The sequence below is a fragment of the Mya arenaria genome, chromosome 7 (assembly GCF_026914265.1).
Source record: "Mya arenaria isolate MELC-2E11 chromosome 7, ASM2691426v1".
Lineage (NCBI taxonomy): Eukaryota > Metazoa > Mollusca > Bivalvia > Myida > Myidae > Mya > Mya arenaria.
This window is the reverse complement of record NC_069128.1, coordinates 43,772,736-43,780,421: the sequence shown is the minus strand read 5'-3', so window position 1 is coordinate 43,780,421 and position 7,686 is coordinate 43,772,736.

The window sequence follows — 7,686 nt, the reverse complement described above, 5'->3', positions numbered from 1 at the left end:
TTTGTTTTATGTTGTTGTATATTTACAGTTATTAAGAGATAATTGATGCTTACAAATTAATTGTGCGAAATAAGCATAAAATCGTATATAATATATTAGTTTATTATAAGTTTTTTTTTAATTTCAACTCTTAAAATAATGATGAAAATAATAATAATTATATGATAATAATAATAATATATGAGGAGCAGAGTTAATAGCAGTTATATCTTGTTTTCTAATCCTCTGAAACATTGTGATGTATTTCATTTATATACATATAGTGTATGTATGCTGAAAAATCTTTAACTATACAGCTTTTGGTCCATTCTTATTTATTAAATTATCCTTGAATACCATTATAAATGTCTCAACTACGTTTTAAATATAGAATATCGCATAAACTGCGTTTATATATTCACATCTTTTGAAACGGTCAATAAACTGTTTGAAGAAAATATCAATGTAAACAACACGGACCAGCCTAGCAGTGAAGCACTATTAACCCTTTTTAAAGACACAATGCAAATGTCCAATTGACAAATCGTTGAACAAGAGAAACACATGTATAAACACCACAAACACCAATACAAAACACCACTAACGGACCACTCTAACATTCGTTCAATTCAATTGCCATTCAGTTAAAGAAAATCTGCTGTTTTTATCATTGAAAGTTGACAATTTTGTTACGTTTATGTACCGAAATGTTTCAAACATATGCATACATGGGTTTCATTGAAAAATGAAAGTATTGCAGACATCTGACAATACCTTGTTAATAACAGGCGTTGCCGTGTTGCTAAAACATGTTCAAACAACATTTGGAACGATCGTGCTCCTGCTCTATTCCGAGCATCTGTATGCTTGCGTTTGAATATATTTCTCTGTCAATCCTTCAGTATCAGTGGCTGTGCGAAGTGGAATGATATAATTATGACCTGTTTTACTACCAATATTCTAATAACTACGAATTGCATTGTCATCTCTGTCTCTCCTTGGTACGAAGCAGCTCGTAAGACCCTTGATGAAATGGTTCCCCTGTTCACGGTGTCTGTTTTGTATAATTGGCCCCGTTTAACTGCCATTATGATACATCAATTAAAACTTCATTATGTTAATCCATTGAAGCTAGAGAATCAACACACGGCATATGAATATTTTGAATTCAATTTATCGACAATAAAAGTTTAAACTAGTTACGTATTCAATAACTCATAAGCCGAACGGTGATATCTATATAACATATTGCTTCTATCAATCGCTGGAAAGTTGCTTAAGTAAATTATGCAAATGATTCCATTGCAGATGAACTGACCGACCAAGAGATTCTAGAAGCGGCTGAGCGACCCCTAGCTGGTCAACTCAATGATAGAGAGGTAAGAAAAGAAAAAGGTTTGCTAACGGTTTGAATGCAGTTTGGTTCCGCTTTGATATTTTAAGTAAAGAGTCTAAGATATTAAACTATGATGGTAGGCTAATCACCACTGTTTAAAGAAACTGCTTTCGTTATATTTAACTGGTATTTTTCTGTACCACTGTTAAGGTCCAGACAACTGGTAACAGCGAAATCGACTGTGATGGAAACCATGAATGCAAGGAGTGTTTTGCCGAATGCGACGGTGATGAGCAATGTGCGATTAACTGTGTGCTGCAAGGTCAACAACATGTCATTATATAAACGGGTTTCTGTCTGTTGGTTATGGGTACATAAATAATAAAGTATCATTTTCAAATGATGAGTAATTTCTTAACGGTGGCTGTAGTTTGTAATTCACACTTAGTATATCCACTTTTTGAAAACGATCCGATATCCCAAGTCTTCGTATGCTTACAATTGGACACGTTTTTCAGATAAACTTCAAAGACGGGTCATTAACATCCTGTTAAGGCATACTCGAATAATAACAAGAAACAAAAGGTTGTTTCAGTTTAAGATTGCAATGCATTTCACCTTTTGAATACAAAAAGTAAATATACGCCTGAAGGACATTGCGATATACACAGAAACGGGTGACCAGACGTTTATTCAACGGCGCTAGCGCTACTGACTTATCCATGGTCTTCGGTCCCAGTGATTAGTCTTGTTAGTTTGAGGCATAGTGCACATACATAATTTAACCCCCCTGGGGTAACACTGGTTCATAACCGTACACCAGCGTATACCAATTTCACATGAATAAGAACGAAATAAATGGCTTTTCTCTAGTCCATATAGTTTTATCGTTGTTAGTCCCAATGTACATATCGTGTCAATTCCTATCATATGTAACAGCAGATGTTGTCAGTGTTGGATTTGTTTATATACGGATTCAATCAAACCGAAAATGTCGTGTATACTGAGGAGTTTTGAGTGATTGAGTAGTCGAAGAAAGCTCTCGTATTAAGATCGATGTCCCATCTTGCTATCAGACGTCAATTTGTCGTTATGTTCTGGTCAATGAATGTCGTACACGGACATTTCAGATATCGTTGTAACCAAAGCTTTCGGAAGCACAACAAAGTATAAGTCAGCTGTCTCGGTTGTCAAGGAAAGCTGGTTATTGACAGCAATAGTATGTGGAATCCTGCCAATGACCGCTAGCTTAAAACACCATCAAAATAAGAAACTTTTTATAACGTTATTATAAAGGTTAAAAAGTACTACAAAGCTCAATCCCAACCAAGAATGAACACGTTTCTCTTCACCTACTCCTTTTTGGATCGCATGACGCCACGAACAAGTTATCATCTACCATCCTTAAACACGTACATAATAACATAAGCTCACCAACAAATTTGATTATGTTTTTTGACAGAGCCTCTTTCATCTTTCTTCTATCACGATATATTCTCTCTTTCCCACTTAAACCTGTCTTAATATGTGCAGGCTCTTTTCATTTTCCGAAATAATTCAGGTTTGGTACCCTTACGGTTTTGTTTAGCCGTCTATGAAAGAGATGTTATGGAAACTGTTTCAGAGTTTCTCAGATATTTTGGTGAATCAACGAGGATGCCCTTGGCCATTTAACCCTATTATGGCCCAAACAAATATATATTAGTGAAATAAGTGCATAATTACAATAAACATACATGAAGCACATAGCGCAATTTTGGACCTTCAGATATTAATATCACATTATAATCATTGATGAAACAGATGCCGAAATATTGAAGTTGTCCATGTATTTCTTTCCTAACGTATGGATTCGTTAGTTATGCCTGTGAATAATGTACTTCTGTTTTGACGTAGTGTGTGACATTTAATTCAGAACTTGAAATGCGCAATGCATGTTCTTACTTGTAAACACATATCTTACGCATTTTTAGTGATATCATCATAACATTTTCGGTTTTTATTCCTCAGATATCTGATAATAGTATACCCAATATAATCACAATTATGTTTTGATACCCCAAAACGCGCCATGTGACTCAAATAATATGTACAACATTTTTTTTTACAGTAGTATCTAGTTGTATTTTTGTTCCTTCTCTCTGAAATCAGTTATTTAAATTTAACCGTGTTTGGCTAGATATACATATCTAAGTACTGAATAAGCAGTACAACATAGTAAGAAATAATATTCAGACTCAACAGCGTAAATGTTTAACAACTTAAATTTATTTTCTGAGTCATTTTTCAGCGAAAGAATGCGATTCGGGAGATTCAGAAACAGGCCGGTCATGCAGGCAATCCCTGGGGGTTGGAGACGTTCATATCGGCATAAGCCAAAGATCTGTCACAAGCGCGTTTTTTGTTGTAACAGAAAGGCTATAAAAACAAAACATGATTGATGAGGGGTTTATATCGCGAAAGAGTGTCTACGTACAGTGTTAATTAGTTGCCTGACGAACTCTAAATTTTGGAATGTATACTTATTATTATTTAAGAGGCATAAATCAGGTTGATGCCAAACTATTTTTTTTTTATTTTAATGAATTATTATTTTTAACTCATTTGACTTAAATCATCAAAGCAAACCAGAAAGATACGAAATAATAATGCACTAAACATAAAATAATTAAAATAAAATTAATCTATAATTTGCCTTTTGAAGTAAAACAGCAAAACACAATCTTTAACATTATTTTAGCTGTCACGCATATCCGATTTTGCTTTAAAAAACTATATTTTTCAAATTCTATCAACGCAAATTTGTATAAGTGTGCGAGATTTTGAAAACGGTAAGTTTTCGAACTTTCTTTTTAATTTAATACATGCTATCGATAGAAGTGTTACATCTAGCATTGCATATCACTAGTGTTAGTATTTTTCTTTAATTTAAACTTGAAGCTATAAGCATATTCGCAGTAATAAAATAACTTGCATGTTTAGATAAATTCAACAGCATCGTATATTTAATTAACACCCACCTGTAATTTTATCTTCGTATTTATTTTGCCCCAAATAATCCTGCCCCTGTCCTTTAACATAAATTCTGAAAAACTACCTGAATTGTTTGTTTGTCCCCCCTAAAGGTCAAATCGTATTTTAGGAAAAGGTCTTGATACCTCTATGCAATGTTACATCGGTTTAAGCGCATCAAAATGGCACATAAAGTAAAAGCTTTGGAATGTTTAACTTTCTTACTGTACGGTTAAGATGTTTACAAAATAATATGGTTACAAAAGGACTTTGAGTACAAATGTGACAAAACAAATGGTTCCATCGTAAACTCAAATATCCAGGCCGTCATGTCATCAGAGTTATGTGTTTAAAGGTGTTACAGTATAAAGAGTTTCTCAGACTTAAAACATAAAGTCGTGTAAGGTGTATAAATCGAGTTTCAGACCGGTTAATCAATAGCATTACCCAGTTAATGATTCTTTCAGATAGGTGTATATTTTATGTGGAAATACTGAGTACGCCGGTACACCAGTTCCATTAAAAGTCGAGTTTTATAAACGGAATGTGGTGTTTTTATCAACTTGATAAAGGTTTGTTTTTTTAATTATTAATGCAATGTTTGTTTACCCCAATACATCTACATTCCAAATGAGATGTTATTAACACACGTTAGACATTTGACTAAATAAAAGATCAGAAAATCGAGTGTTAAATTAATGAAAACATGTCTTTGCCCTGAAGTGATCAACCTGCATGTCCGTCCATCGGATCGTTCGATCGTCCGCCCCTCTTTATGGCCATAATAATTTATATAATTTATTGATCTTATATAAAAAAACTCATCTAACCACCTACTTATGAGGTTTCATTAAAAGAATGAAACCCTCATTAACCGTTAATTTTGATACGTCCGTTCACAATGTTTATAAGTGTGCTTCCTTAGCAACTTTAAAAATACTGAAAACACTTTATACACGAACCACTAAATATACTCTCTTTAATGATATGTAACAGAACCATTGCGTATCGATAGTCCTGTCTATGACCCTTAACTTACTCAAATTCAGCAAATTCATTTACTTTTCATCAGAAGTCGATGTCCTTTAAACAGTAATGAATCAAACTTGAAGCATCATTATATGGCAGTGTTATGTTGTGTAGTGTACAACAACCATAACTCCGTGACCAATTATAACCAAATTGCTTTGATTAAAAAAGAAGCATTACCCTTCAAATAGGTTTAATTTCCATGATACAGAACCTTTGTGTTCTTTTCATTTATTTTCTTAGAAATCATATGATTAAATAAGCTAAAGCATTGAGATTTGTACATTGATTTACCTTCTAGCTAGAGCAAACACAGCTTGGACATAGACAACTATGCGAACAAATAAATAATGTTGTCCTTGGTTGAACTTAACCTATATCTTTGAGCGTTTTTATTCATTTGGAAGTCGAAGCAACAAACAGCAAACATAAGGAAGGAAGAAAAGCAAGAATATGACATTGTTGAAAACAAACGCACTTACAAGAATGGCGCTATGGTATTTACTCGCGTTTCCTCCTGCGTTCATACACTAAGAACATATTGATAAAACTATAAAACAACGTCGTGTTTAATTGAAAAATCAGTAAAGCAGTCACATCGTTCTGAAACATTCATAGGCGATGCCTGATGTCCGTTACACCTGACAAAATTACTTACAGGCGCTCCATACATCCGACAGGATGAGGAAGGTTTATTGAACCATTAAACAAGAGAAGCATATTGTTTCATGTAAATGTTGCCATTGGAAACATAGGTGACATCCTGTACCCGAGACATATGGCTGTTCCGATGAAAACAAATACAAAGAACCACTGACCGCAAATTTCTTTTCAATCGGCAATGTCATCACGGACTTTGCTCTCTTGTTGAAAGGGCAATTGAACAGTACCGACTAGTACAGTAGCACAATGGAGCAACCGTTGAAATATCAGATTCGGAATAAATGATCATAGACGTCAAGGAACGGACGGGTGGAAAACGACGCTCTGCGTTTGAATAACTCGGAAAATACTAAATGTATACAACAAAACAGAAGTAAAGTAATTTGTATTATTTACATTTAAACATATATATTGTGTCAGAGTTCTTTTATATTTCCTATCAAAGTAAATCTTGCAGTGCGCATTGCAGTATCATGCAAATGCACATGAAAAAGAAATTTGGATACAATTGTACACATAATTTTATCATTTGTATCATTTGTAATAATGTCAAAAAAGCAACTGTTCCTAGAATGCAAAAACTACTAAATATCGAGCGACGTTTTTTTTACAATCTATTTCGCAGTGCAAACCTCAAAGTTTGAAAAAGTTAACTTGAAATATATGCTTTGAAAGAAGTAAAAGGCAAACTCAAAATTGAATGGAATATGAATTGAATATAACAAAGATACAAACAGCAGGCATATCATAGCAAACATCTGCATTTGAAGTATAAAAAATCGCGTCATTTTATATCTTACCAATGTATTTATTTACATTGAAACTTCCTATTGCATGTTATATGACACACCAAATTATCATAAATACTGCAGTTTAATGGAATATATTAGGACTAGTTATTTAAGAAGACATTTTTTTAATATTATGCTTAAATTAATCCAATGGTTGGAAAAACCTGCACACGATGATTACCTTGACATAATAACCGACATTATTCATGTAGGAACATATTTTGAACGGTCGTATATAAGCGTTCTATTTTATGATGAGGCTGCCATGTTCGAACAATCTATTTAGCAAATGCGCGCATACAGCTGAAACGTGCACATGATGATGACCTTGACCAAGCCACCGACATTGTGCATGACTGAACATACTATAAACGTTCGTGTCTCTTATTGTATAGCTTTGCTCACAATGCGTTACTCGTAGATAAATTCGTGGCATATATAATATTTTGATTACATAAAAATATGGTTGTTAGTCACAATGACTGTAAATGTACAACACTTTTTTTTAACAGTGTTAAACCTGGCCATACTGCTGGAAGTGATAAATTGTTAAACTCCTTGTATTCTTTCTTTTTTTGCATTATCCCTTTTATCGAAGTTTGAGAATGGAAATATAGTGTCACATTTATTTGAAATACAATACTTCAGTTACATAAGGGTATGTTTACGAACACTTACGAGATACAATAGTTGCATTGATCACGTCGAGAATTTTTCTTTGTCCATATCCAATAAAATGTTTAAGATATTGATATGCAACAATTGTGAAGGTGTAAAATAAGAGCCTTATTAAATACTGAATAAGCTGATACTCGACATCTCGTAATTTATTTTGCCATAAGGAAGAAGTTAAGTGCGGAATCTAATATGAAAATA